Raw genomic sequence first — 13,786 nt, 5'->3', positions numbered from 1 at the left:
TGGTCTTTCCAACTGAAGTTGTTCGTCATTTTAACATCCAGGTACTTAGTTCAATAGAATTGTACTATTTATCGAGTAATTGAATTCCAACGGATTTCTTTTGGAACTCATGTGGATCACCTCACACTTTTCGTTATTTAGCGTCAACTGCCACCTGCCACACCATAAAGCAATCTTTTCTAAATCGCTTTGCAACTGATACTGGTCTTCGGATGACCTTACTAGACGGTAAATTACAGCATCATCTGCGAACAACCTAAGAGAACTGCTCAGATTGTCACCCAGGTCATTTACATTGATCAGGAACAGCAGAGGTCCCAGGACGCTTCCCTGGGGAACACCTGATATCAATTCAGTTTTACTCGATGATTTGCCGTCTATTACTACGAACTGCGACCTTCCCGACAGGAAATCACGAATCCAGTCGCACAACTCAGACGATACCCCATAGGCCCGCAGCTTGATTAGAAGTCGTTTGTGAGGAACGGTGTCAAAAGCTTTCCGGAAATCTAGAAATACGGAATCAACTTGAGGTCCCCTGTCGATAGCGGTCATTAGTTCGTGCGAATAAAGAGCCAGCTGCGTTGCGCAAGAGCGATATTTTCTGAAACCATGCTGATTACGTATCAATAGATCGTTCCCTTCAAGGTGATTCATAATGTTTGAACGCAGTATACGCTCCAAAACCCTAATGCAAACCGACGTCAGTGATGTAGGTCTGTAGTTAGATGGATTACTCCTGCTACCCTTCTCAAACACTGGTGCGACCTGCACAATTGTCCAATCTGTAGGTACACATCTATCGGTCAGCAAGCAGTTGCGGCACAGTCGTCGGTAACAGTACCACCGGCACGGCAAGTATCTGTATCTCTTGAACAATTCAATCTAGAAGGCTGTGGTTTTCAGATATTTACTCCTTGAAATCAGGTTAATGTTTGTGTTAATAGGTTGGATGCACTGTGCAAACAGAAATGCCGGTATAGCACATTCATTTTGTTTATTTACTTTGTGGTTGTCGTGTTTCATAAGTTTTGAACTGTAAACATATTGGTTTGGTGTGTTATTTTACGCTCTTATACCTCTTTTCAACATGACGAAAAGAAAGGGTTGTTTTAAGAAGCGACGTTTCCATGGAAATCAGCATATCAGAAAATCTGAATCCAGTGTTGATCCTGAAATAGATATTTCACAGACCCGTGATAAGGACACGCCTACTACTGCTTCGAAGAGGAAACTTGGAGACCATGAGGATTTATTTACTGCCAAATATCAAAATAGTTTAGGTTATGTTTTTTTAGATTTGAGTGTGTTAGGTCAAGTTTTGCAAGAAGCTGTATCATGTAATGTTTGTAGTGGGACAAATTAGCATCTCTGAGGACTCATCGGCAAGGACTGGACTGGCTAACAAACTTGTGTGTGAAGTTTGCAGGCTCTCGACATCATTTTGGACTTCTGAAAAGTGCAAGAATGACTTGTTTGAGAGCAATGTTAGATTCCTGTATGGAATGAGGCCCATTGGCAAAGTATTGACTGCAGTGGAAGTATTATGTGCAACGCTGAACTTTCCAAACCCACTAACCAGATCAAGTAAGTACACAGAAGTAATTGGCGAATGTGTCAAATCTGTTTCTGTTACTTCTATGAAAGCTGCTGCTGAACAAGCAGTAGAATTAAATAACATAACAGACTTATCTGTGGCAGTTGATGGGAGATGGCAGAAGAGAGGTTACACATCAAAAAATGCAGTTGCAACTGTCACTAGTGTTGACACAGGTAAAGTTATAGACATTGAAGTGCTAACTAAATACTGTCATCAGTGTAAATCAGTTGATGAAACAAGTGAAACCCATAAAACAAATTGTGCTAAGAATTATGAGGGAAGTAGTGGGGGGATGCAGGCTACTGCAGTTGTTTCTATGTTCAGACGTTCACAACAGGAGAGAGGTGTGTGTTACACTGAGTACTTGGGGGATGGTGATTCAAAAGCTTACAAATCAGTAGTGAAAGCCAACCTTAATGTAATAAGCAGATTATTAAGGTTGAATATTTGGGCCACGTCCAAAAACGGATGGGAACGCGTCTCCGAAAATTGAAGCAAACATAAGGAAAAGAGAAGTTATCAGATGGAAAGACTCTAAATGGTAAAGGGAGACTTACAGACAAAAACATTGATGAAGTCCACCATTATTATGGAATGGCAATAAGAAACAATACACATGACCTACAAGGGATTAAACGAGCAGTGTGGGCTACATTCTTCCACAAATCTTCTACTGATGATATACCTATACATGGTCTTTGCCTACCTGGTGCTGGTTGATGGTGCAAGTAGAGCAAAGCTCAGGCAGCGGGTAGCGAGGAACAACTTAGGCACAAAAATAGCATACCATTTGCAGTGATAGAAGCTATTAAACCAATATACAGAGGATTATCTCATCCTGACCTTTCCAAATGTCTCCACGGTCGAACACAAAACCCGAATGAGTCTTCCAATAATGTAATATGGACCCGCATACCAAAGAATGTCTTTGTAGGAAGGAAAACTCTATGCTTGGGTATTTGTGATGCAGCGATAACATTTAATGATGGTATAAAGGGAAGAATCGGGGTACTAGAAGAACGTCGTATCACTCCAGGTGTCAAGACACTGCAAGCCTTTCAGCGAATGGATCGACTTAGGATCACGAAAACCCAGCATGCAGCAGAGGAAATGACTAAAGAAGCAAGAGGCAGAAAAAGAAGGAAGCTTCTGGGTTTGCAGGATAGTCAAGAACAGGATCCAGATAATGCTGATTATGGGCCTGGCTGTTTCTAGAAGCTGGCATGCCTCCATGCGTAAGTTAATATCAAATAAAATGTTTGGACTTGATTTTCCGGAAATGACATTTTCAAAATTATTTGACACATTATCTCAGAAACTATTACAGATATATATATCTCTAATTTTACACTTTTTTACCACTTAGTATACTGCAGCTACTGATCTTCCCAAATCATCTCTACCTCTAACTATTTTTTACTTACGGAAGAAAAAGTGTACTCTTAAAATAAAATATTGAGCAACATTTTAAAAAATCATAACTAACTACTTTTTTCTCTGTACAATTTGATTCTGGTTCTGTAATTAAAAAAGGAGTGATACTATACATCCCAAAAATTACAGATATCTATCTGTCTCAGGTTATGAGATAATGAGTCATCAATATTGCAAATTTATCACTGGAGTATAGGACGTACGTACTCCCCTTAATGCAATCAGTGAAACAAGTTTAAATTACTTCCAAACAAAGCTATTATTTTGAACGATTTCGAAACAATAACTTTGAACTCGAATCACATTGCGAGCTACATAGGAACAAATGACTGTCAAACTTTTTTTTGCTAGTCTTAATATTACAACGCTTCCCGCCTCTATTACAAGATGAATAGCACCTTACAATTCTTTACCCCTTGACAATTAACGCACGTGACTCGGTTTCTGTTCATTATTATGACTCAGTTAGGGACGCGTCGTACATCAGCAGTATTTGTTTTCTTTGAAGTCTGGTTTACGAATGATGCTCTCTGAATAAATTCACCATTAAAATCCCAGAAACTCAGCTAATATAAATGTCACTCCACATGTCAGAAATCCCATAATTTCATTGCATGCTGAAGAACAGAACAGATTCCTACCTTGCTCTACTGAGAGACGTTACAATTTTCTCACCATCCACGTGCAATATTGTCGCCCCATATGTCATTATTTTTAAACTAATATCTGGAGAAAATCGTACCACAGTTACAAGTAACCTAAAAGGTCAAGAAAGATATAAAAACTTGCATAATTCGACGTGTCAAGATACGGAAACCTCAGAACGCGTTAGACAGTCTCGACACTTATTAGGGAATAATGCTCGCCGCGTGCGATGCATTGGATATTTCGTACGTGCCCCATTAGCCACGACAGATGGCGAGCACCTCAGGAAACGTAGATTTCACAAAACGAACCTGGGGGATCCAGTCTGTGGACTGGTCAACGACCTTAGCGTCACTATCTCTCAGCCACCGTAAGCTCCGTCAACTTTGGGGTGGCAACCATGGAGGGCGGCGACCTATGTTCGTTGTCGCAGATGGCGAGGTTGTTGGCTAAGGCATGCTACGTGTTGATGGGCTGAAAGATTATTGAGTCGAAACAGTAGTCAGCGGACTATCTGGGTTGGAGGGGGGGGGGGCATCTATTACACATCATCTGCACTAGGTTTATCCGCAGGCTACCAGGGCTCTGAGTTTTCTTCTTTCCTAGCTGGTCATCGGATCTCCATGAAATGTATGGCAAACTGTTTAGCCGCAGCAATTCAGGTTGCGTTGAGCAGTACCAACACCCAAGCCCCAGAGACGCGTGGCGATATACTGCCAGTACCAGTGAAAGCACTGCCAGTAACAGACCACACCATTTGCTGAATGATATTCTCGTTTTCATTCAATGTTTGTAAGATACATTTCAAAAATTGTAGCTTTTCTGCATACACTAACGAACCCGCCAACGTTTCGCAATTGCTAAACATATATGGAAATAGATATATATGCTACATTCCTTCTCCCCCCTTCTCTCTCCCCATCCCATCTTCTTCCTCTTTTTGTCTACCTTCTCCCAGTCCCCTCTACGTCTGTTCATCTCCTCCTCTCCCCTACAGATCTCAAGTACCTCATGCTCCCTCTCTGTCATCTTATCCTCTTGCTGACCTTGAACCGTGGTTACTCATATTGCAAACGAAACCTAGATTCGGAGTTTAAGTCGCTTAAAATAAGGGGGCAATCGGTTGGAATAATGGTGTACAGGGTATGAGAGACACCTCTCCAGCTACTGGATCTATGGAAAAATAGCCGCCCGCGGTGGTCTCGCGGTTCTAGGCGCGCAGTCCGGAACCGTGCGACTGCTACGGTCGCAGGTTCGAATCCTGCCTCGAGCATGGTTGTGTGTGATGTCCTTAGTTTAGTTAGATTTAAGTAGTTCTAAGTTCTAGGGGACTAATGACCACAGCAGTTGAGTCCCATAGTGCTCAGAGCCATTTTTTTTATGGAATAATAACCTGATCGATTGTATCATTGCTATACGAGGTCCGAGAGAGACTGCTCCAGCTGCTGGATCTGCTGTGTACTCTAATCATAAGCCGATAACCCTTACATACATTTTTAAGTTGACGACCAGAAAGAAATCAAAACAGCACATTCCTTTAAGGACAATTTTTGTCCCAAAATACACGTAAGGAAAAAGAATAAATACGGGAGACACAATTTTTCTAGTGGTTTATATGCCCTTCTATGGTAGTTGAAACTGACTGCGAAAAGGAAATTGAAACCGCACTTTTTCTCAGCACAGCAAAGCATATGCTCTTCTTCAGTCTCCTTTAACAGGAAACCTGTACAGTGCTGTTTAGAAAAATATGAAATCTATATCTGCCTCAGTGTTCATTAGAGTATCGACTAAAAATTAGAAGTAAATCGGTCTAGAGCTTTTCGAAATTTTTTGAATCGTCATTTCCACCTTATATATTACAAATGAATTTACGAATCGCATATATTAAAAATTCATATAGTTAATGTCCATCCGAATATTCTTTAGAGTATCTGAAGTAAACCGGTCGAGAATGTTTCGAGATTTTTACTGAAAACGATCCCCCTCCGGGTATTGCTTATTTATTTATCTAAAGAAGATAGATTAAGGAAAAGCCAACCTACGTTTCTAGAGGCTTAGAGAACGCTTTTGGCGATGCTGACTGGTATACTCTCTTTCAAATTCTGAAGGTGGCAGGGTCGAATATAGGGAGGGAAAGTCTATTTACAATTTGTACAGAAACCAGTGGTAGTTGTTAGAATCGAGAGGCATGAAAGGGAAGCAGTGGTTGGGAAAGGAGTAAGACAGGGTTGTAGCCCATCCCCGATGTTCTTCAATCTGTATATTGACCAAGCAGTAAAGAAAACAAAAGAATAATGTACATTAGGAATTAAAATCCATGGAGGAAATATAGAAACTTCGAGGTTTAGCGACGACATTGTAATTCTGTCAGAAACAGCAAAATACCTGGAAGAGCAGTTGAACGGAATGGACAGTGTCCTGACAGGAGTATGTAAGATGAATATCAACAAAAGTAAGACGAGGATAAGGAAGTGTAGCCAGATTCAGTCAGAGTATAAGATTAGGAATTGAGACGCTTAAAGTAGTAGATGAGTTTTGCTATTTGGGCAGCAAAATAACTGATGATGGTCGAAGTATAGACGATGTAAAATGTAGACTGGTTATGGCAAGGAAAACGTTTCTGAAGAAGAGTACTTTGTTAACATCGAGCATAGATTTAAGTGTCAGAAAGTCGTTTCTGAAAGTCTTTGTATGGAGTGTAGCCATGTATGGAAGTGAAACATGGACTATAACTAGTTTATACATGAAGAGAATAGAAGCTTTTTAAATGTAGTACTACAGAAGATTGCTGAAGATTATGTGAGTAGATAACGTAACTAATGAGGAGGTACTGAATATAATTGGGAGAAGAGGAATTTGTGGTATGACTAGAAGAAGGGATGAGTCGGTAGGCCATTTTCTGAGGCATCAAGGGATCACCATTTTAGTATTGGAGGGCAGTGTGAAGGGTAGAAACCGTAGAGGGAGACCAAGAGAGGAATACACTAAGCAGATACAGAAGGATGTAGGTTGCAGGAGTTCCTTGGCGGTGAAGAAGCTTGGGGGGGATAGAGTAGCTTGGAGGGCTGCATGAAACCAGTCTCGCGACTGAAGACAAAACAACAACAACGTTAAGAAATATTTATTAGTGGATGAAAGGTGCTGTGGAAATATATCCATAAGAATGCCAAAGGTATGAAGAACAAAATCTTTGGACTTCACCTAGCAGAATAGCTTTTTGACCACAAGCACATTCGGTAAAGGCACTTGACTAGAAGAAGAGATCTGTTAGCATGAGAAGTTCTGAGGCGTCAAGGGATCAGCAATTTGGTATTGGAAGTCAGCGTGGAGGGTAAAAATCGTAGAGGGAAACCAAGAGATGACTACACAAAGCAGATTCAGAAGAATGTAGGTTGCAGTAGTTACATGGAGATGAAGAAGCTTGCGCAGAATAGAATAGTATGGTGGGCGACATCAGACCAGTCTCTTTACTGAAGACCACAACAACAACAACAACAACAACAATGAGCATTCTTATATTCTTTATCCGCCCTAACATTCACTTGAGTATCGTGTAAGGAAGTGAAGTCTGTTAGTCAAGATATTTTCGAGAGCGGTGGTAACAACGTCTCCCCTTTACATATTGAATACATATTATGTGTATTAAAAACATATAGTCTGTCTCATTCCGAATGTTCATTAAAATCCATCTAGAACTTTCCGAGAATTTTGCCAACGAAAATTTCATGTTTATATATTATATACTTGTTTATATGTCATATATATTAAAAGACCTGTAACCTATGGCTGTCTCAATATTCATTAGAGCATTGTGTAAAGATTTGAAGTAAAATATTCAAGATAGTCTCGAGGCGTTTGGTAAAAAAGTTTCAGCTCTACATATTACGTATAAATGTATAAGGTTGATTTATTAAAAGTATTATAGCGTATGTCTGTCGGCATGTTCATCAGAGTATTGTGCAGAAATATGAAGTAAATTGGTGAAGTGCTTTTCTAGAAATTTGGTAGCAACATTAACTTACTACTTGTCTTTATACAGGATAAGCAGGAACAATCTGAAGAGCTTGTGATGGTGTTGCATGGTTGGTGGTACCGAGAAATGATTGTTTACAACAAAATCCGATAACCTGCATCGTTTTATAGTAGGTTAGCAGTTGAGGTAGCTCAGCAATCAACTCAGAAACGGTGCAAAGCTCCAAAGTTTCTTCTTGACAGTTACGTCTCAGCATAATGTACCCTGCAACAGGCTTACAAGCCTTTCAAATATTTTCGACCACCCTGTGTAGTAATATAGATCTAGACAAAGCAGGGAAGTTGAAGTATAAGGCTGAGTAATGTTGCATGCCTGTTAGGGATACTGAAATCTCCCCAAGTACACAAGAAGTTGCGTGAAGAATCATTTGGAGCATACACTACGTTAAATTATAGTGACTGTTTTGTTAATTGCCGAAAGGTCATGAAAATTGATGATGAAGAACTGCAACAGGAATGGGAAGGTGAAGGTGACGAATATCATGAAGAGAGGAAATGGTGAGCTGAAGAAGGGAACAGCTCTTACTCACACACACACAATACCAAAGTTGCCTGCGTACATTGCAGCAGTTGTCATCTCCCTTACATAAAAAGCATCATGGTTTCTACAGGACAGAATACGTGAGGAAGAATCAGTCAACCTTCCCACGAAACAGAAACGAAATGCAAGGTTTCACATGTATGTGTTAATTTCTCCCAAAACCATCCAGAGTGCAGAAGAGAACGTCCGGTACTCGCAGCAGAGGAAACAATCCAGGAGGTGAAGCCTATGTAACAGGTCCGCACTCTGAGGCGAATAAGGCGTCTAAGGCCTCACAGTAACCTACTTACGTGGAGTAATTCTACTCAACATTGAAGAAACCAGTACCAAAGGAAAGATAAGGTAGACAGCTGGACATTGACAGGTAATCACATCAGAATAATCTGCATCTGTAAATGCTGGCGCAAACTTGCACGACTTGTTAAACAAACAGTTAAGTATAGAACAGAGACAATAGTGACAAGACAGTGTATAGTCGAGGATGATAATACACAACATGCTATGGGGCTCAAAAGCACCGGCCCCAGCGGTAGAGCCGTTGAGATCCTCTTACTGCCACCTGAGACCCGTCTGTTGTACAGGGGTGGAGCATGCATTTCAGAAAATTAACAGGGCTACGTGTTGCCAAACTTCTCATCCATGCTGTGCGGCTGGACCAGGCGGAGGTTCGAGTCCTCCCTTGGGAATGGGTCTGTGTGTTTGTCCTTAGGATAATTTAGGGTAAGTAGTGTGTAAGCTTAGGGACTGATGACCTTAGCAGTTAAGTCCCGTAAGATTTAACATACATTTGAACTATTTTTTCTCATCCATACAGCGCTCAAATCTAAGTAGTCGATGACTTGAGCTCTGGTGACAACTTCTTGATCTGTGTACACCTGTCAGCCCGTCATTAAGCAGAGCGACATGAGGAGCATGTGGGCATCTTTACATGGGTTCAGACTGAAGCGCCTAGAACGGCTCGTCCATAGCGGCCGTCATCTGAAGAGTCAAACAGGCTATTATCTGAATTTTAACTTCAGAATTCGCTGTGCTCCAGGTGGCTGTGCCTGCGTTTGACAGCAAATTCTAAAGGTGGCAGGGGTAAAATATAGGGACCGAAAGCCTATTTACAATTTGTACAGAATCCAGATGGCAGTTACAACAGTCGAGGGGCGTGAAAGGGAAGCAGTGGTTGGGAAGGGAGTGAGACAGGGTTGTAGCCTCTCCCCGATGTTATTCAATCTGTATGTTGAGCAAGCAGTAAAGGAAACAAAAGACAAATTCGGAGTAGGTATTAAAATCCATGGAGAAGAAATAAAGACATTGAGGTTTACAGATCAGATTGAAACGTTTTCAGAGACAGCAAAGGACCAGGAAGAGTTGAACGGAATGGACAGTGTCTTGAAAGGAGGATATAAGATGAACATCAACAAAAGCAAAACGAGGATAATGGAATGTAGTTGAATTATGTCTGGTGATGCTGCGGGAATTAGATTAGGAAATGAGACACTTTAAGGGGTAATGGAGTTTTGCTACCTGGGGATTAAAATAACTGATGATGCTCGACGCAGAGAGGATATAAAATGTAGACTGGCTACTGCAAGGAAAGCGTTTCTGAAGAAGAGAAACCTGTTAACATCGAGTATAGCTTTAAGTGTCAGGAAGTCGTTTCTGATAGTATGTGTATGGATTGTAGCCATGTATGGAAGTGAAACGTGGACGATAAATAATTTGGACAAGAAGTGAATAGAAGCTTTCGAAATGTGGTGCTACAGAAGAAGGCTGGAGATTAGATGGGTAGATCACATAACTAATGAGGAGGTATTGAATAGAATTGGTGAGAAATGGAGTTTGTGGCATAACTTGACTAGAAGAACGGATCGGTTGGTAGGACATGTTCTGAAGCATCGCGAGATCACAAATTTAGAATTGGAGGGCAGAGACGAGGATAAAAATAGTAGAGGAAGACCAATAGATGAATACATTAAGCAGATTGAGAAGGATGTAGGTTGCAGCAAGTACTGGGAGATGAAGAAGCTTGCACAGGATAGAGTAGAATGGAGAGCTTCAAACAACCCTACCACAACAAAGGTAAAAATTTTAATAACGATTGTGGTGTTGCTCACGCTGCTAAATACTGCATTATCGGGCAACAACAGTCATATTATGTGGTAGGTGTCATTAGAGCACAGTTAATAATCATTTCATGTAATAATAAAAAAACTAGGCATTCATCTTTTTGTGTTTCCCATACTGGTCTCGTATTATCATGGCTCAATCGTTGAAAATCTAGGTGGTTATGATTCCAAGCTCGGATGCAAAGAGGCGTAGGCTTTATTCTACCACATTCAAAAGTTTTGTAGATGCGCTTCTCAAACCATTCTTGGAGATTACTCTTTTGCTGGACAATGGTGATGTAAGAAAATAATCAGCACTCTGAAATTAAGTTACACTTCCTTTTAATTGCTTTTATCACCTAAACACAAAACTTCACAATGCAAAACATACTTGAAAACATTTATCTTACAGTCACTGTTAAAGTTCACATTTTATAAGCTGACTACGATAAGCGTCTTTCCAACATGACGTCCAAGACTTGACCTTCTCAAGGTCCGACTCTCTAACAAGTTAACAACCAACTAACTATCGTTTACGCACCCAAAAATCAGAGTTACAAGTACGTCAAAGATCATAGTGACGAAAGATAGAATACACATAAGAATAATATCATTGCAATATAAACATATCCATGTATCACAAATGAAATCAAATCTGAATCTTGTCTCAGAAATATGTTAAGTAGTTAACAGAAAAACAGTAGAATATAGCTGGAATCGAGAGGTTCAGGTGAGGTACTGTAATGGTTTCGTAATTCAAGTACCATTACAAGCTGCATCAAACGAGTCTCAGGACTGAAGACCACAACAACAACAACAACAACAACGGATACCTCAAATTGCTGTATCGGTCGCTGTTCTTGTCGGCCACGCCTTCAAATACGCGCACCGCCAGTTACGCCGCCACGTTTCTTACAGCCGCCACCGCGGCAGAAGGGCGCTGCCACGAAAGATTAGGCCGCTGCCAATGAGATCCAAGTGGCGAGTGGGCTTACGTTCGAGAATTCATGCACTGAGCCCACTATTGTGTGCTTGCCAGTTGTATAACAATTACAGACTTTCATATCGCCCAGGGCTCGACGTCTTGTGAGGAGACATAGCAGTGAAGTATACAAGATTTATAAATCTTTTGTGTCTGTATGTGTTATTATTATATCCAGATCTACTGTTAGCAGCTGACGTTGCAGCTGCGTTCTCGCTCCCCGCGCCCGGGTTCCCGGGTTCGATTCCCGGCGGCGTCAGGGATTTTCTCTGCCTCGTGATGATTGGGTGTTGTGTGATGTCCTTAGGTTAGTTAGGTTTAACTAGTTCTAGGGACTGATGACCATAGATGTTAAGTCCCGTAGTGCTCAGAGCCATTTCAACCATTTTTTTGCAGCTACAGCAACAGAGTTATGTATTAATTTTAAAGTTGTATATTGTATGTGGAATAAATTAATATGTGAATTCTCTGTTTATGAACAGTATCTGTTTCTTGCTCCTGTATCCGCTAATGAACCGTACAGCGAGCATGGAGGTCAAAACACACATATTATTTCACTGCCCTACTATCGTTTCTACAATAATTCGCATGATGTTCGCTCAGTCTAGAATTACGAACATTTCCTTTAGAGCGCAGATGAGTAACAGACACAGAGAAACGTCGCTCTGTCCGTAATTTCGAGGTCTCAACAAACTAGTTCGTTTCACTTTAATCTCTGGTATGCAGGTCTCTGTGAGTGAATGGGAATGAACCGAGGCTGGACTTCAGAAGGTGCAGGATGCAATTAACTGAGATGCAGAAATTACGTCCCGGTGGCACAGTGCACTAATTCATTTCGGAGAAACGCTCATATACGACCCTACTGTACCTACAAAACACCTCGTTTTCTGTCCACAAGGACAGTCATCGACAATATAAGAAGACAAGAAACGACACCACCCTCACAAAATAACACGGGGAAATCAGTCTTTCTCTGTTATGCCAGAATTTCAATACGTTCCTGCAAAAACATCAACACGATATTTGGGTCAGCATTGCAGCACTGAAAGTTCTGAATGCTTCACTGATTGGTGCACGAAGAGCAGCAGTATCACTGACTGAAGTCGCGTACGTACGATCCACGACATAACCACACAATCAAAAGGCGGTCTCGAGAGAATACTGGCTGCTTGCGATGAGACCATCACGACCCGCCCATGTCTCAGGAAGAACGTCATTCACTACATGCTGCAAGTTCACACTCCAAGTCCTAAACGCTGTTAGAGTATGTCCAGGTAAACATTTCCCATTATGACTTTCACTGCGAAGAAAAATGTCCCTGTCGGCATATTCTGAATAAAACACACGAACAGTGTGTGTGTGTGTGAATTCCTAAGGGACCAAACTGTAGAGGTCATTGGTTCCTAGACTTATACCCTACTTAAACTAACTTAAAATAACGTATGCTAAGAACAATAGACACATACATGACAAAGAGAGGGCTCGAAACACCGGCGGGAGGGGCCGCGCAATCCGTTTCACGACGCCTCAAATCGCGAGGCCACTCCGCTTGGCGCACGAATAGTGAACAACGGGCTATCACGGATGTGTTTAGCGTGAATTGAGTGGAGTTTCAGAGCCACACATAATAATATTGTGGCAATTCATAAGTCCACAAATGTGGAACGTTACTTCATCTGAACGAAAACACTATTTTACATATTCACTGACAGCATCTTAGGAGCGATAATGGAAAACGCGAGTGTATACCGCTTAGGTCGCTGGTGTGGCTGCAATCTTGGGACCAGTAGTGCTCTGTACAAGAAAGGAAAAACTGCTAATGTAATACATTATGGACTTTCGTCGTGCTTCCTGCAAGTTCCGTAACGCACTATGAATTGACTCTTGTGGAAGCTTGCACTCTCCTTGAGACACAGGTGGACGTTTACTTCGAGGCAGGTCTTGGAGCCCTTTATAATTTTTGAACTGCATCGCTATGCTTGCTCTTACCGCTGTTGGCGTCCCATACAGGAATTGGTAATCCCGCAGGACCGACGTCAGGGTTTTGGATCCTGCGGATCAGATGGTAAACTGCTTTTTCTCTTGCTCTGCCATCATGTACTCCATGTCAAATCTGCAACAAATGACGAAGGAAAAATCCGATGAGAGCTGACCAACGTTGGACAACCAGCCACTGTGCTCTGTCTCAAGTAGTTCTCAAGTTAATTCTTTTTTTTAAAAAGAAAAAAAAGAAATTATACGCGACTGTATGGACAGACTTTTCAGCACTCTATGTTGAGCTATGCAGAGATTGAGGTTCACTTTCGCCTTCCTTACACGAGTAGCTTTTATTAGCGATTTCCTATCTTCCTTGTATTGAGGAAGAGATTTGCAGTCCAAAACAGGAATAGAAAAGAACAAGAGTGTACGAAGACTATTTACTGAATAAGTTTCCGAGATAACTCACATGATAGTTT

Source organism: Schistocerca gregaria, chromosome 2, assembly GCF_023897955.1.
Source record: "Schistocerca gregaria isolate iqSchGreg1 chromosome 2, iqSchGreg1.2, whole genome shotgun sequence".
NCBI lineage: Eukaryota > Metazoa > Arthropoda > Insecta > Orthoptera > Acrididae > Schistocerca > Schistocerca gregaria.
This window is presented reverse-complemented; position numbering follows the sequence as displayed.